General features: G+C 40.9%; 1 long non-coding RNA gene across 1 annotated transcript in view; it reads right to left on the bottom strand.

The window, feature by feature from the left end:
* The window catches only part of LOC134295566 (uncharacterized), a 52,707-nt gene extending 29,845 nt beyond the window's left edge, over positions 1-22,862 (bottom strand). The window contains exons 1-2 of the long non-coding RNA XR_010002196.1: positions 22,467-22,862; positions 20,590-20,782 (exon numbers count right to left, since the gene is read on the bottom strand). This is a non-coding gene — a long non-coding RNA (uncharacterized LOC134295566). The remainder of the gene's footprint in view (positions 1-20,589; positions 20,783-22,466) is intronic.
* Between the last annotated feature and the right edge of the window lie 2,174 nt (positions 22,863-25,036).

Below are 25,036 nucleotides of genomic sequence, written 5' to 3'. Positions count from 1 at the left end.
AATGAAAGTCTCCCTTTTCTTTTGTGCTGTCATTTCAAATACGGAAAGCTACAGCAGGAGAAGCCATGTGGCTCTGTTCTCTTTCTCCTTCCCACTAATGGAGACTTTAGGGCAAATGCCAAAATGTCAGGCATGCATGTACTCATACACACACAGACGTTGGGATAATGATGGGCAGAAAGACTGGGTTTCTTGCTTTTTTTTCAAAAAGAAAAACCAACATGTCAGGATGAACAGTTGCAAAACATGGGATTTCTGCGAGAGAAAAAGCCTTCGAAGGATTGCAAAATGAATGTGAACAGACACAGTTTGTGGGGAAGCTACACTTGCTGAGTTTCCTTCTTCTTCACTATTACAGGATCCCTGTTTTCCTGTCTATTAATCAACAACAAAATCTGCATAAATTTGCATATGTACTAAAAAGTAAAAATGTTTCATAATTGTTTCACAATTACTCTCAAAACAAGAATACTCCGCATGCTTCACTATCTTTCAAGTGCAGAAATGTGAAGGCTCTCTCAAGATAATGCTGATCTTACACATTGTTGGCATTATGATTCCATTTTAACTGTCATGGTTCCATCCTATGGAATTATGGGAATTGCAGTTTGGGGAGCTTTATGCTACAAAACAATGATGTAGAATTTTGGGCAATCTCCACACACACACACACACACACACACACACACACACATATACTGTATATACTCGGGTATAAGCTTAGTTTTTCAGCCCTTTTTTTAAGACTGAAAAAGCCCCCCCCCCTTGGCTTATACTCGGGTGAGGGTCCTGGTTGGCTTATATTTGGGTCAGCTTATACTCGAGAATATATGGTAAATTTATTATTTTTCTCTATTATTATTGGTATTATTACATTTATTATTTTTCTCTATTATTGTTGCTGTTATTACATTTATTTAACTCTATTTTTATTATTATTAATACATTTATTATTTCACTCTGATCTTATTATTATTACATTTATTATTTTATTCTATTTATTATTACATGTATTATTTTCCTGTATTTATTATTATTATTATTATTATTACATGTATTCTTTTACTCTATTTTTGTTAAAAGGATACATAAGCACATTTACATTGAACAAGATGAGAATAATGATTTAATCAGAGTTGGACAGTCTTATCTTAAATTTGAGCTTTATGTAAATATTCAAAAACATTTAACCTACTGATGCCACAATTAATGTAATTTTATTGGTATCTATTTTTATTTCTGAAATTTACTATTCTCGGCTTATACTTGAGTCAATGTTTTCCCAGTTTTTTTGTGGTAAAATTAGGTGCCTCAGCTTATATTCGGGTCGGCTTATACTTGAGTATATATGGTACATATGGATGAGTTGAAGAGAGCCAGTATGGTAAAGTAGTGTGAACATCAGACTAGAACTCTGGAGAAAGGGGTTCAAAATGACCATGGAAATACATTGGGTGATCTTAATTAAGTCATACTCTCAGCCTCAGAGGAAGCCCCCCCAAAAAACCCTAAGAGTCATCTGACAGTTGTTGCAACAACAACAACAACAACAACAACAAATAGGTTGAAATGAGATTTAGGAACATCCAGGGAAGCTGTCTAAATTGGATGGTTCTATGCTATTCTCCCATACCTTCCAAATAGCTTCATTAAGCAGGAACAATCTCAATCAATCCTATTTTACCCCACTGTTTCACTTATAAAATGTCCTACATTCTCATTTCTTCCTTCCCTATACCCTCAGCTAATTTTGACTGATGCAGACTTAATCGACATCCTACACTATGGAATGTATGCAGTTCAACACCACTTTAACTGCCATTGGTCAATGCTATAGAATCATGGGCGTTTTACAAAGTTTTTAGCCTTCTCTGCCAAAGAGTGTTGGTGTTTTACCAAACTATACCTGCCATGATTTATCTGTAAAATATTGGAGGGTATGCACATAGACTGCTCATTGGAGGGAAGGATATTAGAGGCAAAAATGAATACCTTTGGCCACATAATGAAAAGACAGGAAAGCGTGGAGATGATAATGATGCTGGGGAAAATGGAAGGAAAAGGGAAGAGGGGCCGACCATGGGCAAGATGGATGGATGGTATCCTTGGACTGGTTTGACCTTGAAGGAGCTGAGGGTGGCGATGGCCGACAGGGAGCTCTGACGTGGGCTGGTCCATGAGGTCACGAAGAGTTGGAAGTGACTGGACAAATAAACAACAAAAACAACAATACACACAGAAGGAGTGTGTGCTTTCTTTTTGCCAGCCCTTTCTGCTACACAGAAAACTTTGCTGATTTGAGCCAGGGGGACTTCAAACTGTATAGAAATTATTTCTGTAAGCAGAGTAATCTCTTCTATGAAAAGCCACCTCTGGATCCAGCAGTGCTCAACTGACTTTGGCTACAAAAGCTGGACACATCTGGGAGAATTCTGGGATGCAGAGTCCAAAAATAACTGCAAGAGACAATGTTATCTGAAAACCCAGACCCTAAAAGTTGGAGCCCTGAAAACTCAGCCCAGCTGGATGATGTCAAGAACCTTGACCTTAAATCTTCAACAGAATAGTCAACCAGTTCAAGGTCAAGCCAGTTAGTTCATGGTAGCCCCCTTCTCCACAATCCTGGCTGAATGCCTCAGCTGAGGCTTCTCTTTCTTATGTTCCACAAAGAAAATCCCAGTGTACTCTTCCTCACCCTTCTCCTTGGATGCTTCTTAATTTTGGCCAGCAGGCTGAGTAGTTGTTACTTCTGGGTGAGGCTGAGGGAATTGTGGTTCCAGACTGGGCTCAGCCAAACCCTAATAATAATAACAACAACAACAACAACAACAACAACAACAACAACAACAACCTGGCTCTGGCTCACGAATGGGACCCTGAAGAAGGAGACAGAAGGCCTGATCCTTGCAGCCCAGGAGCAAGCCATCAGAACAAATGCAATTAAGGCCAAGATCGAAAAATCTGCTGATGACCCAAAATGCAGACTGTGCAAGGAAGCTGACAAAACCATTGATCATATCCTCAGCTGCTGTAAGAAAATCGCACAGACAGACTACAAACAGAGGCACAACTATGTGGCCCAAATGATTCATTGGAACTTATGTCTCAAGTGCCACCTCCCTGCAGTAAAGAACTGGTGGGATCACAAACCTGCAAATTGGAAAATGAGCACATAAAGATACTGTGAGACTTCCGAATCCAGACTGACAAAGTTGTGGAACACAACACTCCAGACATCACAGTTGTGGAAAAGAAAAAGGTTTGGATCATTAATGTTGCCATCCCAGGTGACAGTTGCATTGATGAAAAACAACAGGAAAAACTCAGCCGCTATCAGGACCTCAAGATTGAACTTCAAAGATTCTGGCAGAAACCAGTGCAGGTGGTCCCAGTGGTGATGGGCACACTGGGTGCCATGCCAAAGGATCTCAGCCGGCATTTGGAAACAACAGACATTGACAAAATTACGATCTGCCAACTGCAAAAGGCCACCCTGCTGGGATCTGCACACATCATCCGAAAATACATCACACAGTCCTAGACGCTTGGGAAGTGTTCGACTTGTGATATGAAATCCAGCATGTCTATCTTGTTTGCTGTGTCATACAATAAATAACAATACACTATTTATATTTATATTCTGCTTCCCCAGAGGGACTAATCCACTTTATCCATGACACCTGCCTCCTTGATGACTATCAAGGTGGAATGGTGGTGGGATTTCCTAACTCCCTTGATGAACCAATGGGAAGCAGGGCTGTGGTGATGACCTTGGACCTGCTTGACTTTAGAAGCAGGAAAAAAACCCTACTGAGAAGCCCTACCTGGCTTTCCTCCTTCCCACCAATAAACAATAGGCACAAGTCACCAGAACTTCCTCATCAGCCTAGCCACTAGGTTCAATAATAGGATCAGAATGCAGATAATCATCAGATGGCAAGCCAATCATACAAAGGGACCCAAGTACAATGTATCCCACCCAAATGAGTCCTAGCTCGTCACTGCAGCCCTGCTTCACATTGGTTCATCAAGGGAGATAGGAAATCCCACCACAATTCCACCCTAATAGTCATCAGTGACTTACAGTATAGTCTCACTTATCCAAGCTAAACGGGCCGGCAGAAGCTTGGATAAGCGAATATCTTGGATAATAAGGAGGGATTAAGGAAAAGCCTATTAAACATCAAATTAGGTTATGATTTTACAAATTAAGCACCAAAACTTCATGTTATACAACAAATTTGACAGAAAAACTAGTTCAATATGCAGTAATGTTATGTCGTAATTACTGTACTTACAAATTTAGCACCAAAATATCACGATATACTGAAAATATTGACGACAAAAATGGCTTGGATTATTCAGAGGCTTGGATAAGTGAGGCTTGGATAAATGAGACTCTACTGTAATTGTCCCCAAATTAGCTCCCATTCACCACCCGGGAAGCTCCCGCCAGCCTAAAAGGGATGGACTCGGCCAAACCAGACATATGGAAGTTTCCTCCAATGAATGCTTTATTAAAGTTCCTGCCATACACACTTTACTAATCACAAGGTATTTCGAACTAATAAGATAGGGGATCTAATCAGAATAATGTCTGTTATTCTCAAATGTCTATAAAATAATGATGTCTGAAAACAGAGGGCATGTTAGAACTGGGGAATTCCTCTGACATCCTTCCTTGGCCAACTGAAGTGATAAACCTCTGATTTAGCCCTCATCTCTGGGTGTCTTAATTGGAAAATATTGGAACGGGTATGCAGGACCTTGAGATTTTGGACAACAACAACTCATCTGAGGGGGAATCTGTAGGAAAATTGTAGTTTGGCCCTACTTTAACTGCCGTGGATCAGTACTATGGAATCATGGCAGCTGTAGTTTTACAAGGTCTTCAGCTTGCTCTGCGAAAGAGTGCTTGTTCCCCACCAAACTACAACTCCTATGATTTCAGAGGATGGGAGTTCAAGTGGTGTCAAACGACATTAACCTAAGAAACACTTCACTTGCAACATTCCAGGCATTTATCTTCATAAATGCCAGAAAAGTTTAAAAAATAAGTTGGCAGCTCTTATGAAAGAGATTAGGCAATAAAGGGAATGTAATCCCGAGCAGATCAAGTTGACAGGTCTTACGCTGAGAAAAGGAAAGACCCTCCCCTTGAAGTCTGTGATTCATAGCAAAGAGATGATGAGAGAGTCAAAGGCCTGTGATCTTCAACAGAGAGCAAGGGAGAAAGAACGCACATTCAGTGGCATTTTCCCAGCTGCTGTCATGTCTCTGCGGCTCATTGAGCGAATGGCACAAATTAGAAATGCGGACGGGGGGGGGGGGGGGGGAGGCACTCAGCTGCTCAGGTCGATAGGGCCTTTGAGGACTAGTGGATAAATGACTGAAAATCATGCTGTAATGACGAGTAAAGGGGCTGAGACTCAAGATCGTTTATCTCACACTTTTACTTAGCAAAATTGAGAACAGGGATAATGGCTTAGCCAAAGTCACTCAGCGATGTTTTGGCAAGGGGTGTGTTAAACCCCAGGCTAAGCAAGATCAGAAGCAGCGCTTGGAATTAATGTATTGCAAGTAACCGGGAGCACATTGGGAGTAGTGTTTACTCATGATGCCTAAAAGCTTGATTTTTAAAAGGTTATTTTAGGGATTTGGTGACATTCTTCTAATTTTAGAGATTTAATAACAATGATTTTAAATAGTACATTCGTAATTCGTAATGCATCACTAGTTCACTAGTTCTCATCAGATCTTGGAAGCCAAGCAGAATCAGTCCTGGTTAGTATTTGGATGAGAGACCATCAATGAATATTAGGTGCTGCAGACTATGTTTCAGAGGGAAAAACTGACAAAATCAACTCTTGCCCAAAAAGACCCTATGAATTCGAATCCAGGGAGCAGGGTGAGCGCCCACTGTTAGCCCCAGCTTCTGCCAACCTAGCAGTTTGAAAACATGCAAATGTGAGTACATCAATAGGTACTCTCTGGTGGGAAGGTAACGGTGCTCCATGCAGTCATGCCGGCCACATGACGTTGGAGGTGTCTACGGACAATCCTGGCTTTCTTTAAAAATGCCTTTTAAATTTATTTGTGTGTTTTTGTATTTGATATTTATATTTGATATCACTGTATGCTGGTTTTATATCTGTGAGCCGCCCCGAGTCCCTCTGGGGAGATGGTGGCGGGGTACAAAAATAAAATTATTATTATTATTATTATTATTATTATTATTATTATTATTATCTTCGGCTTAGAAATGGAGGTGAGTACCAACCCCCAAAGTCGGATACAACTAGACTTAACGTCAGGGGAAATCTTTACCTATCTATAGAGGAAAAATGAACAGATCTCAGATTCAGTCTTCGGGTAGAGATAGTGCTATGGAACCAAATAGATCTAGATTATTTGATGTAGAGTGCAGTTACACTGTAAAATTAATAGTTTAATGCCACTTTAACTCCCATGGGTCGATGTTATGGAATTGTTGGAGTTGTCGTTTTTTCAAGATTTTTAGCCTTCTCTGCCAGAAAGTGCTATTATGTCTTCAGACTATGGGCCCTTCTAGCCAGGCCCTATATCCCAGGATCTGATCCCAGGTTTTAACTGGATTATATGAATCCGCACTGCCAGATAATCTGGGATAAACAGAAAATCTGGGATCAAATCCTACAATTCCGATGTCTCCACAGCATTGAGCCTAGTCAATTAAAGCAGATACACCCCTAGAGATTCCTAAGAGGTGTTCTCCCAGACTGTTAAAAAGTGGGGATTTTATTCATACCTTTTTAACTTTCCAATGGGTCCTGTGTAGCTAGCTGCACCCTTGATCAGTTACTGGTTGTGGCCCAAAATATCTAAAGGACATGGAAATCTGACTGATAAAGTTGTTGCATTACCTCAGCAGGCTATTGTTAAGAGCACAATAACCTTTCAAGTACATATTTTTCCAGGTCAAATACATAGGGACATCCCATGGTTGCCATCATCACCATGAACATCCATGGCTGTTTCAGAAAGAGGGTTTTGACGTTAAAGTGAAAGTCCTGCTATAGTGGTAGTATGAGAGCCCACCAAGCTCCTAACTGAGGATGCATCTACACTGACAGTATGACCCCACTTTAACTGCCATGGGCCAATGCTATGGAATCATGGGAGTTTTAGTTTTACAAAGTCTTTAGCTTCTTCTGCCAAATAGTGCTGCTGCCTCAATAAACTCTCATGACCAATGGCAATTAATAACCTTGTATTATTTGTGGTATCAAACTGCATTAATTTGACAGTGTATGTACTCTGAGATGACAGAAATTGACTATGCATAGTTATGAAACACCCACATTTGGTGTGGATTGAATCATGTGCTACAAAGAGTGGTGATTCACACACCACCATGATCTGTGCTTTGTTCCTGGAACCTGGGTACATGGTTTTTTTTTTAAATCAAAGTTATTATTTGCATGGAACATCAATTTTCAGTTTTGTGTGTGTATGTGCCTGAGACGGACAACTTGGTTCTTTATGAATTTCAGTGGAGTCTTTTTTAAGACTACATATATCTTTTCGGCTCGTTGGGTGGTTTTGTTTTTTTAAAATTTGTGTCTTACACAAGTGTGGTCTTAGAATGAGATAGGTTAGATGCTGAATCAAAATATTGTGTACTCACCAGTGTATTTTTGACAACACTATCAACATCCTTCTCTCCCTTGTCCCTTCCTACAATATTATTTGCTCTTCCTAGAAATGTAAATCATGTTAGGTTTGAGTGAGTGGCTGACCTCTGCTGGTTGATTTTCAGCTTGCATATGTGGCTTTTGTTTTGTTCTGTTTTATGCAAAAGTCAAATTCTTTTTTCTAAATTCTGCACTATAGAATTAATGCAGTTTGACACCACTTTAATTGCCATTGCTCAGTGCTATGGAATCATGGGATTTGTAGTTTTCTGAGAGAGCAGCACTGTTTGGCAAAGGATAAGGGCCTTGTAAAACTATTTATTTTATTTATTTGTTCATTTTGTTTTATATCCTGCCCTCTCTCCCTCCTAGAGGGATTCAAAACTGCAACTCCCGTGATTGCAAAGCATTGGATCAAGGGGGTTAAAGTGTTGTCAGTTAACCAAACGCTGCAAATACTATGTCAGTAGAAGATGTGCATTGTAGAATATCCACGTTGTGTGTGTGTGTGTGTGTGTGTGTAGTGGTTTTTAGGTTACTCTCATTTTAAACTATTGATAAAACTCAACAACATAAAAATACTTAACTTTAAGGACTACAGTGAAGTATGTACTATACTAAAGGCAACTGTTAGTGAGTGAGCACTAATCTCCAGGGACAACTAGTCCTCCATTAATCATCTCAAGGGACAACTAGTCCTCTGCTAAATCCCTGGAATTAAACTGATCTTTACAGTTATTCATCCAGCATCTTGATGTATAAAATAGAATTATGTTTTCTGTTCCAAGATTTAACTTTTTTTTTTCATGCCCACCCAAATCTGCTTCATTTGTATTAGAATCTGCAGCTTTCTGTTCTTTTCTTAGCTTCAGGAAACATGTGCCATCCAATACAATCCTTAACACAACTGTAGCCCATTCATACTACAACAATGCTATAGTTCTATTTTGGTTTTGGGACCCACGGTTTAAGTAGTAGTAGTCTAGACCACCTGCTTCTTAAACTGTGGGTCCTGCCACCAAATGGGATCTCCTTAGCTCAATGTTGTGATCCTGAAAAAATTGTGACCCCAACGTTGAATTTTCTGAACCTAGTGGCTGTTTTAGATATTTACACAAATCTGTTGTGCAGTGTTTACAGTGGACTCTGCAGAAGATGCTTCAGTTGTATTTCTTAAAAAAGAAAATCGTCCTGTTTAGGAAGTCTTACAAATGCTGATTCATCAGTAAATGTTTGATTTTTATGCCTATGTTAAATACCTATATATCCAAAGTCACACAAAAATGTTTTAGTCTGAAATGAGTTGAAAGTAGAAATGTTTAAGAAGCCCTGTTCTAAATGGATGATGATGATGATGATGATGATTATTATTATTATTATTATTATTATTATTATGTTTGTTATTACGTGTATTTATGCCCCGCTTTATCCCTCCTGAAGGAGACTTAAAAGTATGACCATATAATTTAAAATATAGGATTAATCTACAATGCAGAATTAATGCAGTTTAATACCACTTTAACTTCCATGACTCGATGTTGTGGAATATGGAAGTTGCAGCTTTATAAAGTCTTCTCTGCCCAAGAGGGCTGATGCCTCATCAAACTACAAATACCACAATTCTATAGCATTGAGTCCTGGCAATTAAAGTGGGGTCAAATTACATTAATTCTACTGTGTAGATGCACCTTAGGAAAAGGCTGTTGCCTGTATTCTTTTAAGATGTCATTTTATCATATTATTTTACTATGACTGAATTATATTGTTTTGTTGTGTTTTAATCTGCTTTATTTTATCTGTATGTTGATACTGTTTATATATGCTTTTAATCTTGTTTACATTTTGTCTTTGGGCTTGGCCCCATGTTAGCCGCCCCGAGTCCCTTCAGGGAGATTGTGGTGGGATATAAAAATAAAGTATTATATTATATTATTATAAGATCTTCTGCCCAAGCATAAATTGCTCTAGTGCAATTTCTATTCATTTCCATGAGCCCTGGCCCATTCTACCTTTGCATCTAGCACCTGGGATGGGCAATCTTGTGCTTTAAACCAACACTCATTGGCCTTTCTTGTTGCAAAGGAAGACTAGGATGTTAAAATGAGATCAGAAACAGAAATAGGTGTTGATTCATGGGCACCGTGAGCTGCAACAAGGAACATTTGTTCCTAATTCAATTGCAGTGCCTGTGGAAATGTCACCTTTACAAAGGCATGCCTGGAGCACTGCAGGTATGACCTTGGAGAACTTCCAGATGATTCCTTTATTATTTGTGGAGAGTAGCATCCTGAGAATGCCATCATCTATTTGCAACTCAGCAGTGTTCTCTCATTTGCTCTTCTCCAAGATTTCACAGTTTAAAATTGGGATTTGTGTGGCCAAGCAGCACCAGACTGTGGTCAAGGTGGCAAAAGTTATTAATGGTGAAGAACACACAAACTAGAGGAGCCTAGGGTTACCCAATGCATTTGAATGGCTGAGTAGAGATTTCAACCCTTGTCTCTTGAGCTTCAAACCACAATGCTGGTTCTCTCTGGCATATTATAAGAATCTCATGAAGCATGATTATAATTATAATTTTAGAAGGAATGAAATTATAGTCAATTAATTGCAGAAACAGTAAAGACATTTCTGGATAAGGTTGATATTGAAGACCCTCAACCCTCCCCCCAATAAAAAGATGGAGGACCAGATGAATGGAAACATCCTCCGTCCCCACAGTCTCCTTGGGGCCTCCCCAGAACCAGCAGCAACACACCAAACATGGCCTCTGAACCCCCAACACACGCTTTGACCACTTGGCTAGACAGTATCTTATATTAATTTTTGTTCCCAAGGATGCAATAGGTCTTATTTTCAGTGGATGTCTTATTTTTCCATGAAGAATTCTCATTTATTGTTAAAAAATGAACATTTATTATACACTGTACAGTAGTTGTCATCACAAGCCAGCATAACCAGACAAACTGTGAATCCTATCAAGAATTTCTTGTTACTACCATTATTTCCATGTACAACAATCTATGGTACGTACATTTACCAATCCTGCACGCTTTGGTGTTCTGTTTGCCGGGCATGCTTCCAAACACAAACTTTGCTAGGTCTTACTTTCAGGGGAGGCCTTATATTTAGCAATTCAGCAAAACCTCTACTAGGTCTTATTTTCAGGGGATGTCTTATTTTTGAGGAAACAGGATATGTATTTCTTCCTATTTCTCTATCATTTATTTATTTATTTATTTGCAGTATTTATATTCCGCCCCTCTCACCCCGAAGGGGATTCTGGGCAGATCACATTGTACACATATAAGGCAAACATTCAATGCCATATAACATAGTACAGAGACAGAGACAGACACAGAGGCAATTTAAACCTTCTTCAGCTTCCAGCTTCCTGAGGATATGCTTGATTCCGGCCACAGGGGGAGCAGCTATTTCATCATCCACTGCAACAGCAACTTCCTCATTCCAACGGTGGCTGGATGATTTTTATGGTGTCATAAATTAGCCTCCCCACATATAAGTGGTACCTACATTTCCTACTTGATAGATGCAACTATCTTTCGGGTTGCTTAGGTCAACAACAAGCAGGGGCTATTTTTTATTTTAATTGTCGGGTGCTCATCTCAACACGGGCTAGACTCGAACTCATGACCTCTTGGTCAGAGTGATTTATTGCAGCTGGCTACTAACCCGCCTACGCCACAGCCCGGCCTCTTATTTTTACTATTCTTTTTCTCTCAGCGAATATGCGCATGAACGGATGAGCAAAATATAACAAAATACTACAAATGACCTCTTCAGCTGCTGCTCAGCCTTGGCAAGACCCCCCACCCCTCCCCTTTTCTCTCTATCTCTCCCCCTCTTTCTCTCTTATCAAACACCACACAGAGTATATAACAGGAAAGCAAATGTACATGAACCCAGAAACTATGAACTCTAGTAACCTCTCCCTTGAGCAATTTCCAGACATCATATCTACACTCCAGATGTCAGCCAGAGATGGGCCATAATCCTTGGACAAAGGACCTTCCCGGATCCCAGAAGGAGGCCATTCGTTCACAGCCCTGGGACTTCCTTTTGGAGATCTTGGACAATCACAGCACAAAACTGTGATTGCAATCCCATCTGCAAATCTACATCTCCAGACTCTCACTTTGTCTTTGGACATGAGAACCCATCTGTGACAACAACCTCGCATTGTGCCATCTGGCAGGTCCAAGTATTTGCAAATCCTGTCAGATCGGCTTAAGACTTTTCTGTTATTTACCATATTCTTGGACTACACTGATATGACCCCCAGAGCTCCCTTCCTCCCACGGACTGCTTCCACCGGCTGGTAGGAGGTTCTGGGTCTATGCAAAGTGCTGGCATAGACCCGCCTCCCAACCAATCAGAGGCCATGGAAAGCGCCGGCTGGTTTCACCGAGCTAGCCAATCAGGGAGGAGGGAGGGAGATTTCAAAATGGGACAATGTCAGTAAATTGAAACTTACGCGTATAAAAATGTCTGCTTGTGAATACCTTTTTACACTTGTATCTTTCAAGCATCCATGTGGTACAAGTGCCCTTTTTGCGCAAATTGAATAAAGTCTATGCCTTCATCCTGGTGAAGTCTTTGGTTCCTGGTTCCTGATTCGTTATCCACATTAGCTAGCTCACCAGGCACCCCTTGGGATTTAGGAGAACTGCAAATTTTGGCATCAAGATGACAAGCTTTCATAGACACAAAAGGTAAAGGTGGTTGATGACACTGACCTGCAAAAATTGTTCAGGTTCTTAATGGTGTGCCAGGACTACTGTTCCTTCTTCAGTTAGAATATTCTGCCTCAAAGCAATTTGACCAGGTCATGCATTATATAATACCATGTAATTATGAATAATACGAATACGCCACAGTCCAAGGGCTTATTTAAAAAGCTATAGATGGAGCTGAGATTTCCTCTGAGGCCTCCGGGGCAAATTTCACATGAAAGCAGCCTCAATTCAACTGCACCTCCTTTGCAGTCGCACAGAGATGGCTTTTATAGGGAAGGACTAGACATTTTCAGCTAAGGGCAAAGGCATTTTGCTTCCCTGAGAACAAAGCTGTGAATAGCTTACTCTTCCATGGAGGGAATAAGTTGCCTTCTATTGTTGTATGCCTTCAAGCCATTTCCTGACCCGACAGTGACCCTATCCCAGGGTTTTCTGGACTGAGAGTGTGAGACTCACCCAAGGTCATCCAGTGGGTTTCCACGGCTGAGCGGGAAATGAAACCTTGGTTTCCAGAGACACGGTCCAACTCTCAAACCACTCCATCATGCAGGGAGTTACCTTTACCTCTCCAAGACTTGAGCAAAAATGTATAGTGGTTTGAATATTGGATTATGGATGCATTTCCGCTTTAGAATTAATGCAGTTTGATGTCACTTTATTTTTTTTATTTTTTTTTATTTTTTTAAAAATTTTTAAATTTTTATTGAAGGGTAAGTGAAATACATAGACACAATTTAAAAACAAATGACAGTGAGGGATAATTGGGAAGGAAAATAAGGGGAGGGGGAGGGAGTGGAGGGGAACAAACACATAAGGACCAACACAAAAAGGGTAAGGGTACAGTGAAGACTTCCATTCTATCCCCTTTTCGGAAAACAAATTCATTAATGTATAATTGTTACTATGTCCCGGTTCAATTTACTGTTTTAATTTTCCATTAATGTATAAGTCAAAATTTTCCCAATTTGTGTTTTTGATCAGTTTTCCTCTAATTTTTTTCAAATAAAAAGTTAATTTGTCCATGTCCTTTATTTCTTCTACTTTTTCCAACCAATGTTCCAGTTGCGGAATCTCTTCTGTTTTCCATCTTTTTGCGATTATTATTCTTGCTGCTGTGCATATATACATAAATAGTTTATCGTCATTAGTATCTAGTTTCAGCGATGTGTCTAATATTCCCAATAAGTAGTACTCAGGTTTCATTGGGAATTTCATATTCAAAATTTTTTGTGACTCTACGTGGATCATTTTCCAAAATTTTTGTAACTTTTCACATGTCCACCATGCATGAAAGAATGTCCCTTCCTGCTTTTTACACTTCCAACACTTATTCTGGTAATTTTTATACATTGAATTTAACTTTTTGGGGGTCATGTACCATCTGTGAAATATCTTTAACCAATTTTCTTTTAAATCCCATGCATAAGTATATTTTAACTTCTTATTCCAAATCTGTTCCCATTCTTCCATTCTTATTGGGCGACCAACATTTTTTGCCCATCTAATCATGCAATTTTTCACTGACTCAGTTTCAGTAGACCAACCTAGTAACATATTGTAGATCTTAGAAATTTCCTTCCTGTTTGTTGATAAAATTTTATCCCATGTGCTCTCTTCTCCACTGAAACCTACTATATTATCTTTTATAAATTGCTCTTTAATTTGCGCATATTGGAACCAGGAAATACTTTTAAACCTATCTTTCAGTTCTTCCTGAGGTTTTAATTCGTATTTTCCCTCCTTTTTCTTCAAGAGGTCTTTATATCTGGGCCAATTCTTCCATCCTAGTATATTTCTCTGATTCGCTTCCAGCGGCGAGGTCCATAGTGGGGTTTTATTGTACAAAACATTCTTATATTTCTCCCAGACTTTAATTAAGGATGCTCTAATAAAATGGTCACTTTATTTCAATGTTATGGAATCATGAGAGTTCCAGATTTATAAGATGTTCAGCTTTTTCTGCCAGAGTGCTGGCAGAAAAGTAAAACTACAAATCCCAGTGTAGATGCACTTTAGGAGTCCAGGAGACCAGTGTTCAAACACATTTTCAGTCATGCAAACCCACTGGACCTTTTCAGTTTCAAGGGAAATTTCCTCTAAACAAATCAAAAATAGGTTCATCCTTAGAAACCTAACAACGACAATAGCCACAAGAACAACCATGTGTTCGATAATTGCATTTATTATTGCTATAGCTCAGTGAATACTGAAAGTATGGTATCTCACCTATCCTTACAACAGTCCTGTAAAGTAGGCAGGTTTTAGTTTTTCCTTTGTGTAGCTACAGGGGATGGACATGAGATGGCTCACATAAAGCAGCTTACAATACAATTATTTTGATGCCTGTTCATAATTATCATTAAGTCCAATACGACTATTTTCCTGGGAAATAAGTATAGGGTTGCAACCATTATGATTTTAGCATAGAGAGATTTATGGTTTGAGCCAGAGACTTTGTGATGCAGAGGTATTTAAAAAAAAATCTATGATGTGCTTTGAGCATTGACCTACAATTCCAGAAGCCAGATTTCAAATCCCAACTTGGCTATGAAACTCTGGACAGGTCACACTCTCTCCGCCTAAGAGGAAGGCAAAGGCAAGGCTTTTCTGAATAACTTTTACAAGACAAGCCTTAGGGTCGGCATAGATCAGAAACAATTTGAATATACAGAAGAAGCAACCACTTATATTGCATCAGTCTTCATAAAATACAGCTGCCATTAAAATATTCCATAGCTTAAAATCACAGATTTGTTATAAGAATGTCAGTGGAAAAATGAAACTATTTATTTTCATAGCATTCTCACCTGAGCAAATTAGTACATTGTATTGGTAAGCAAAACATATATACTCTCTGTCAGGTCTGGAAGATAAGAATCTGTGTGCTTCACCCTTTGTAGAAAGTGATGATCTTCACTGACTTGTGGCTTGGTTTGCTTTTTTAAAAAGATTCTTGTTTCTTTTGGGATTTTTCCTTTGGAAGAGTAAAGCAGACACTGAACCTGAAGGTCTGACCCTCAAATTATTTAAAAGGCTGTTCCTGTGCAGATACATGCCAAACAGCATCTCCTCCAGTCAATTCTGGTCAAAGGTCTACAAGAAACATATTGGATTGAGGATGCTTTCCATATGAAAGGTGACAATGCAAATCAGAACTGTGCCAGGTCAACCACCTTTAGAGCATACCATAGTGGATACATCTGCTGTATTTTGAAGCATGAAGTGTGGCAGGGCATATAAGCATTAGCAAATCTTGGAAAAGTTCCCTTTTTGACATTGCACAATTTGCCGGTCCAGCTGATGTGTAGAACTAGTTCCATGTGTTAAATTGTTGAACATGATGTTCTGTGTTAACATGCAGATGGGTGTGAGAGTGTGAATGGCTCGTGCCGTTCCACATCGTCCTGTGTATTGTACAGCATGATGCCAGCCATGCACATTGGCTTCCAATGCTCCTTCATTCCACTACCAGTATATTGCTGTCTAGGAAAAGGGGCTGCACAATGAAAGGGGACTTAAAATCCACAAGTGGTTATTTACACGACATGACACTGATTTAAGATCTTGATGCTGAAATTCAGCTATCCACTTAAGGAGCAGTGTGGATCCACTGCCTGGCATGCCTGCTACTTTTAAAACAGGTTTTTTTATTTTATTTTATTTTTTACAGTATATTTATATTCCGCACTTCTCACCCCGAAGGGGACTCAGGGCAGATCACATTACACATATAAGGCAAACATTCAATGCCTTGACATAGAACAAAGACAAAGACAAATGCAGGCTCTGAGCTGGCCTCGAACTCGTGACCTCTTGGTCAGAGTGATTGGTCTCAGCTGGCTGCTCACCAGCTTGCGCCACAGCCCGGGCTAACCAGATTTGAAGGCAACAGAAACAAAAGTTTATTACTTTCAAGCCCAAAAAGATGTCTGATACAGAGTTTCAGCTCAAAAGGAATTGGACATAACCTTGCAACGCAGTGCAAGACATTTTATCCCCTTTGACAGCCATACAATCCCCCCCCCCCAAAAAAAAAAAATTGGCAGAAAAGTGGTCAGTTATAATCGGGGCTTTTGTTGGCTAGGGACTCCCTGTGATGTCAGAGGTGGATGGAGTCTTTCGCGTAGTGGGGAAAATAAAAAGCTGTCATTTGTCCATTTGAAGCTGGAGGCATTTGGAAGGTCCTCTTGGGAGGAAAAGGGTGAGACTTGACAAATGGTCTGAGTCAATATGCAAATAGTTCAGAATGGGATTATATGAATACACAAAAGGAGTCCGCTTCTGAGACCATGAAGAAGCATATGCAAACACAGACAATTCAATGGAAAACAGACAGAACAATACAGACCTCATCAAGGTGTAGTTTGTGTCTAATATTTCTGAACACCTGGATATTTTCAGGAATCTGACCCTCATTGTGTGGTGTCTTTTCCTGTTTGTTTTGCCTACCTGAGGGGGTTTCCTGTCACCGGGACATAGAACTAGTTTCACAAGCACCAACAGTTTTACAAGCCCCAACAGTTCCACAATATATTTTAAGGCTTTCCTGGGTGCACGGGATCATATCTGCCTATGCCCTAGTCCAGTGGTTCTCATCCTGGGGTCCCCAGATGTTTTTGGCCTTCAACTCCCAGAAATCCTAACAGCTGGTAAACTGGCTGGGATTTCTGGGAGTTGTAGGCCAAAAACATCTGGGGACCCCAGGATGAGAACCACTGCCCTAGTCTATCCATGTCTTTTAAAACAGCACATATGTATGGGTCCCCCTTGTTCCTGTTCCATTTATAAATCATAACTATGAATGTAGACAAAAGGGAAAACTCAGAGTGCTTAGTTAGGGCAAAACCCTTTAGGTGAAGGGATTTGGGATTAGTTTATGGTCTCTAGGAACATGTTCGAGCTTTGGGTGGCTGTGGAGATGAACCCTTTTGAAAGACTGAATCACAGAGCTGTTACAATTGCAGTTGTATTAGTTTATAATTTCATAACATATTCCAGAGACTTAATTCAGCTTAATATTTTGGGAGCAAGTATTGCCCAGCCAGCATGCTATTTCTCATTTTAACAGTTATTTTTCCCCCAAGATCTGATGGGATGTTGTAGGAGACATTCACTGGATTTGCAATGAAGTTAAGTGAGATTTCCCAATTTCTAAACGCCTATTAATAAACCCAGCACTTTACTTCATTATTATCCATGCTAATGTTGCCAAAACATCACCAACACACACACATGTACATTTCTATTTTCAAACAAGCCAAGGACAAAGCAGGGAGCTCTGGCATTCCAGGGTGTGAAACAAAGAATCACAGTAAAGAAGTATACTTTTAGAGACAAGAGAGACATATGAATTCCAAACTCAGGACAGTGAAGAAGAAATGGCCACCAAAGAGGTCAAAACCTTGAATTCTAGATAAACAGGAAATATACGTGATATTACACTATTATTAGATGCTAATTGTGCTCTTACTCAAGTATCCAGAGATAGGCATGTATCAATTTTTATATAGAGTAGAGTAATTAATATTTTCCATATGGTCACTAAGAAGCTTGTATATTAATAAAGGGGAAATGTGATACTATAAATATCATGTAGAAGCTTGTAATCTTTGACTAACTGGTCTTTTGAGGGTGACCTCGCTGTTTGTTCCTTTTTGCAGACCATCTAATAAAAGTCGTTGAGTGATTGAGTAGTCATGGGCGATTTCAATTATCCCGATATCTGCTGGAAAACAAACTCAGCCAAGAGTACAAAGTCCAACAAATTCCTCACTTGCCTTGCAGATAATTTTATGGTCCAGAAGGTAGAAGAGGCAACAAGGGGATCAGCAACTCTTGATCTAATCTTAACAAATGTGGAAGACCTGATCAATACAGTTGAAGTGGTTGGATCCTTAGGGGCAAGTGACCATGTGCTCCTGCAGTTTGCAATACAAAGGAATGCTGAAACTAAGACAAGTCAAACACGCATTCTGGACTTTAAGAGAGCTGACTTCCAAAAAATGAAGGAATTACTGAGCGGCATTCCATGGACGCCGATATTAAAAAACAAGGGAGTTAAGGATGGATGGGAGTTTTTCAAAAGTGAAATACTCAAGGCGCAAATGCAAACAGTGCCAACAAAGAAGAAAAATAAGACAAGTGCAAAGAAGCCAGAATGGATGTCCAAAGAACTTCTAACTGAGCTAAAGCTCAAAAGTGACATGCACAAGAAGTGGAAAAGGGGAGAAATCACCAAAGAAGAATTCAAACGTATAGCCAACACCTGTAGGGAAAAGGTTCGCAAGGCTAAAGCGCAAAATGAGCTCAGGCTTGCCAGGGACATAAAAAACAACAAAAAAGGCTTTTTTGCTTACGTTGGTAGAAAAAGGAAGAAAAAGGAGGCGATAGGGCCATTGCAAGGAGAAGATGGGGTGATGGCGACAGGGGACAGGGAAAAGGCAGAACTACTTAATGCCTTCTTTGCCTCGGTCTTCTCAGAAAAAGAAAGCCATCTTCAACCTCAGCAACACGGAATGGACGAAGGATTGGGGGAAATCCAACCCCAAATAGGGAAACAAGTTGTCCAGGAACACTTGGGCTCTCTAAACGAATTCAAGTCCCCAGGGGCAGATCAGCTACACCCAAGAGTACTGAAGGAACTAGCGGAAGTTATTTCAGAACCACTGGCAATTATCTTCGAGAGTTCTTGGAGAACGGGAGAAGTCCCAGCAGATTGGAGGAGGGCGAATGTGGTCCCTATCTTCAAGAAGGGAAAAAAGAACGACCCAAACAATTACCGTCCGGTCAGCCTCACATCAATACCAGGCAAAATTCTGGAAAAGATCATTAAGGAAGTGGTCTGCGAACACTTAGAAACAAATGCGGTCATTGCTAATAGTCAACACGGATTTACCAAAAACAAGTCATGCCAGACTAATCTGATCTCTTTTTTCGATAGAGTTACGAGTTGGGTCGATACAGGGAATGCTGTGGATGTAGTGTACCTGGATTTCAGTAAGGCCTTCGACAAAGTCCCCCACGACCTTCTGGCAAACAAACTAGTAAAATGTGGGCTAGACAAAACTACGGTTAGGTGGATCTGTAATTGGCTAAGCGAACGAACCCAAAGGGTGCTCACCAATGCGTCATCTTCATCATGGAAAGAAGTGACAAGTGGAGTGCCGCAGGGCTCCGTCCTGGGCCCGGTTCTGTTCAACATCTTTATTAACGACTTAGACGAAGGGTTAGAAGGCACGATCATCAAGTTTGCAGACGACACAAAACTGGGAGGGATAGCTAACACTCCAGAAGACAGGAGCAGAATTCAAAACGATCTTGACAGACTAGAGAGATGGGCCAAAACTAACAAAATGAAGTTCAACAGGGACAAATGCAAGATACTTCACTTCGGTAGAAAAAATGGAAATCAAAGATACAGAATGGGGGACTCCTGGCTTGACAGCAGTGTGTGCGAAAAAGACCTTGGAGTCCTCGTGGACAACAACTTAAACATGAGCCAACAATGTGATGTGGCTGCTAAAAAAGCCAATGGGATTCTGGCCTGCATCAATAGGGGAATAGCGTCTAGATCCAGGGAAGTTATGCTCCCCCTCTATTCTGCCTTGGTCAGACCACACCTGGAATACTGTGTCCAATTTTGGGCACCACAGTTGAAGGGAGATGTTGACAAGCTGGAAAGCGTCCAGAGGAGGGCAACTAAAATGATTAAGGGTCTGGAGAACAAGCCCTATGAGGAGCGGCTTAAAGAGCTGGGCATGTTTAGCCTGCAGAAGAGAAGGCTGAGAGGAGACATGATAGCCATGTACAAATATGTGAAGGGAAGTCATAGGGAAGAGGGAGCAAGCTTGTTTTCTGCTGCCCTGCAGACTAAGACACGGAACAATGGCTTCAAAATACAGGAAAGGAGATTCCACCTGAACATCAGGAAGAACTTCCTCACTGTGAGAGCTGTTCGACAGTGGAACTCTCTCCCCGGGGCTGTGGTGGAGGCTCCTTCCTTGGAGGCTTTTAAGCAGAGGCTGGATGGCCATCTGTCGGGGGTGCTTTGAATGCGATTTCCTGCTTCTTAGCAGGGGGTTGGACTAGATGGCCCATGTGGTCTCTTCCAACTCTACTATTCTATGATTCTATGATTCTATGATTCTATGATTTCTTACCTTGGGGTGGCGTTCTGTGACATATCTGTTTGAACAGCAACAATGTCATTTTTTTTTCATGGTAACTCATTGGGTGACCTTAAACAAGTTGCAGACTGGGTTTGCAAATGCAGATTTCGCCAAGAGTACCTCATGGTAAAGGTTGATTTCCTCCGATTGTCACAGCTGCTTTTTTTTTAACTGAAGATTGTTTCTAAAAAGTTTGAAAAAATAAGGTTTGACTAGTTATCTTTTTGGGTTATAATTCCCAGAATAGATGTGGCAGCAGTTAGAGTCTAATGCTGTACAGGTATATATAGTATAGAATTAATGCAGTTTGACACCACTTAAACTGTCATGGTTCAATGCTATGGAATCACGAGATGTCAGGACCCAGGCTGCAGAGCACCAATAACCATACGCAGAGACCAGAATCTATCTAATATCTTTATTAAAGGATTATATAAAGTCAATAAAAACAAGTGAAGAATATAGTTCAGAAGTAGACCTTTCAGGAAAGGTCAAATATAGTCCAGGAAAACAATGTCCAATATGTGATATTAGAGTCCAAAGTTGTAATCCAATAACCGAAACACACACTTTGCCAAGCAAAGTGTGGGGAAATGACAGGGTCCTTTAGTCCAATGGAGCTTGGCAACAATGCTGGAAGCAAACTAGATTCTTGGCAAACAAGGCTTGATACGTGGCAGCAAGAGGCAAGAAACAAGAACAAGGTCCGTGGCGAGGTCCGTGGAAACAAGGGAAGCTTGATGCTAGAACAAGGTCCGAGAAACAAGGCTTGGAACTTGGTCCTGGAGGCAAGGGACTGGAGTAGCGTAGTCCACACACGATCTCACTCCACAAGGTGACGAATTGACTCCGCAAGGATTTCTTTGCGGGCAAACACCTATATAGGATCTTGTTTTCCCGCAAAGGAACACTTTCCCTGGGGAACAAGAAACGAAACCCATACTGTGTCCAGATGCATGACTCCTTAAGATTTCCCAAGGGAAACAGGCTTAATCAGTTAATTGTCTGGCAGCAATCCTGGCGCTTCTGCGATTCGCCTCCCTAGCGCCTCTATCTCGATTATAATAATCCCGGCGAGAAAATGGGGGAGATTTCTGCTCAAGGCTTGTTTGGCTGACTTCTTGTGGGCAAACATCTTGCAGGTGCAAGGGCTCCAATTCTGGCTGAAACGGTGGGAAACCCAAGTTTTCCTCTTCATCTGCCACAATAGTACTGGGAACGGGACTACATGGCCCATGAGTCATCACACGAGAGTTGTAGTTTTACGAAGTGTTTAGCTTTATTTATTTATTTATTTATTTACATTATTTATATTTCATCCTTCTCACCCCGAAGGGGACTCAGGGCAGATTACATTATACACACATAGGGCAATCATTCAATGCCCATAAACACATCAGAGACTGAGACAGACAGACGCAGAGGCAATTTAACCTTCTTCTGAGATGATGTTCGATTCTGGCCACAGGGGGGAGCAGTTGCTTCATCAACCACTCTGACAGCACTTCCTCATTCCAGGTCGTAAATTAGATAAACTTGCCTCCCCACTTTTATAAGTGGTACCTTATTTCCTGCTTGATAGATGCAACTATCTTTCGGGTTGCTAGGTCAGCAACGAGCAGGGGCTATTTTTTATTTTTAATTGACGGGTGCTCACCCTGCCACGGGCTGGCCTCGAACTCATGACCTCATGGTCAGAGTGAATTATTGCAGCTGCTCAACAGCCTGCGCCACAGCCCGGCCCTCACCAAACTACAAATCAAGGATTCCATAGCATTAAGCCAAGGGAGCTAAAGTGCTGTCAAACTGCATTAATTCTACAGTGTAGGTGCACCAGAATAAAATAACAAAGCATTCTGAAACAATACCTGGAAGATCTTGACCTTCAAAGGTCAGATGAGTTGGACGTGATGCTTCAGGAACAGACTGCAGGGGAAAGCAAGCAGCCTCCAATAACATCTTGGCGTGAGATCCTTGATCTTGCAGAGGTGCTCAAGGTGAAATCCGGCCAGCTTACCTGTTGCTGGTGGATGATTAGTAGGCATGTCACGTGATAAGCTGGACTGATTCCTTATTCCCCATTAGGAAACCATAGCATCAGCCAACCCAGCAGCCATGTCGCAAGTGCAGCTTTTATTTTTAAATTTGACATCTGGCTGTATCTTTTAGGCTTTGAATCTTCATTGTCAAGCAGCTGCTGTATTCCAAAGGCAACAGCATCAAAGGAGATGCCTCCAAGCAATCTCCTTTTCATACATCAGGCATTCCAGTCCATCTCTCTGTGTAATGAAAGAGTCATCTGGTTGCCCTGGAAGTCAGCCATCCAAGGGTGGAACACAGCCATTGCTGAAGGACCCATTCAAATAATTCAGTGAGGGTGAGAGGCAAGTACTTAACCAGTCAAATCAAAGAGGCAGGAAAGAAAATAAAGGAAGGAGAAGGAGAAAAAGAAGAGAAGGAAGGGGGGATGATGGTGATGACGGTGAGCCTTACCAACTCTGCAAAGAAAGAATTCTAAAGAGAAAGACGTATTCCTAAACCTGAGTTTAGGATAATAATAATAATAATAATAATAATAATAATAATAATAATAATAATAATAATAGACATTGACAAAATCACAATCTGCCAACTGCAAAAGGGCACCCTACTGGGATCTGCACGCATCATCCGAAAATACATCATTCAGTCCTAGACACTTGGGAAGTGTTCGACTTGTGATTTTGTGATACGAAATCCAGCATATCTATCTTGTTTGCTGTGTCATAATAAAATAATAATAATAATAATAATAATAATAATAATAATAATATACTTTATTTATAATCCACTCTATCTCCCTGTGGGGACTCTGAGTGGATTGCAGGTGGATATATGGCAAATATTCAAGGCCATTATACAATTGACAAAAACAGACAGTACATAAACAGAGGCCAGGCTTCCCTCTTTTCATCACCGGCATCCAGCTCTGCTCGACTCAGCCATGGGGAGGTGCTGTTGTTTCATTTTCCACGCTGAGGAGCCTGTCATCCATAGATGCCTTTCGTGGTTGGATTTTTGCTAGCATGTTTTTCAGGGTGCCTTTTACCTTCCTGCCAAAGCGGTATCTATTTATCTACTTCCATTGTTGTTTTTGAACTGCTAGGTGAACAGAGGCTGGACTGACGGCGGGAGCTCACCTCGACCTGGGCTTCAACTGCCAACTTTCCGGTCGGCAGGATCTTCTATAGCTTGCGGTTTAACCCGCTGTGCTAACCTGGCTCTTAAAACATGAGGATGTGCTCCTCCTCATGTTGTTGACCTGCAAGTCCCAACACAGCTAATAGTGAGAAGTGATGGAAGTTGCAGTCCATCACCTTCTGGAAGGCTGTACTCTGCCCATCCTAGTCTCAGCCAGTGCTTGGAAGAAAATGTGTTTGTTTGACCCATTTTGGCTGTGAGGATGGATGAGTTTGGGAAAGTAACACAATAGTAACCTTCCCAAACTCTCTTGCTGGAAAAATACAGAAATTCAAGCATAGACATGCGTTTCTGTCACACAGGAGACAGGACTCCAAGTGGGATGGAAGGTGAAAAGAACTCCAAGGTCCCAGGCTGCGCGAGAAACCACAGTTTGCCAGAGGCGCTTTTGAAGAGAAGAAACATCATGTGTTAATCCAGTACGATGGGTGAAACTCGATGCTTTCAAGGAAACACCCAAGTTACATATATCTAAGTACTTAGCTAATAGCTTCACCTGGGTATTGTATATAGACTTTTCCGTGGTTTTTTTTTGTTTGTTTGTTTGCTTGCTTTCAGGGGGAGGAAAGAAAATTGGGGAGAGGTGCCTTGTTCAGATACCACCATCCACATAATTCCTCACTCTAAATTAGCACAGTGGTTCTCAAACAGTGGGTCCCCAGATGTTCTGGCCTTCAACTCCCAGAAATTTTAACAGCTGGTAAATTGGCTTGTATTTCTGGGAATTATAGGCCAAAACACCTGGAGACCCATAGGTTGAGAAACACTGAATTAGGACCTCTTCAGCCTTTGGCCAGCACTCCAAAGTCCTAATTCGCAGATGGTGGTGTCCTTCTGCTCAGCGCTGATCGCCAAGAGCCCATTGCTTGCCCCAGGTTGACATCTGAGGAAAGTTCTGTAGCTGTTCAGCCATTGATAGAAAAACCCTGTCCCAATTTCACCTCCTCTTGCTAAGAACAGTGTATCCAATGTGGCATAAATGGGCATTGGGAAGAGAAGAAATCAGTTCTCTTGGCTTCACTGCCCAGTCCCCAATGTTTCCCAAAGTACTTCTCACTCGTTACCTACTGTTAACTTAATTGTTCCTGACACAGGCAGGAGGCAAGGAAGGCAATCAAAAGTGCTGACTTGCATTTAAAAAAATAGAAACCGGTCACCTATTTCCATAAATGCTTATTCTGCTTGGCTCAAATTAATT

Source organism: Anolis carolinensis, chromosome 1, assembly GCF_035594765.1.
Source record: "Anolis carolinensis isolate JA03-04 chromosome 1, rAnoCar3.1.pri, whole genome shotgun sequence".
NCBI classification, from domain to species: Eukaryota; Metazoa; Chordata; class Lepidosauria; order Squamata; family Dactyloidae; genus Anolis; species Anolis carolinensis.
This window is presented reverse-complemented; position numbering and strand designations above follow the sequence as displayed.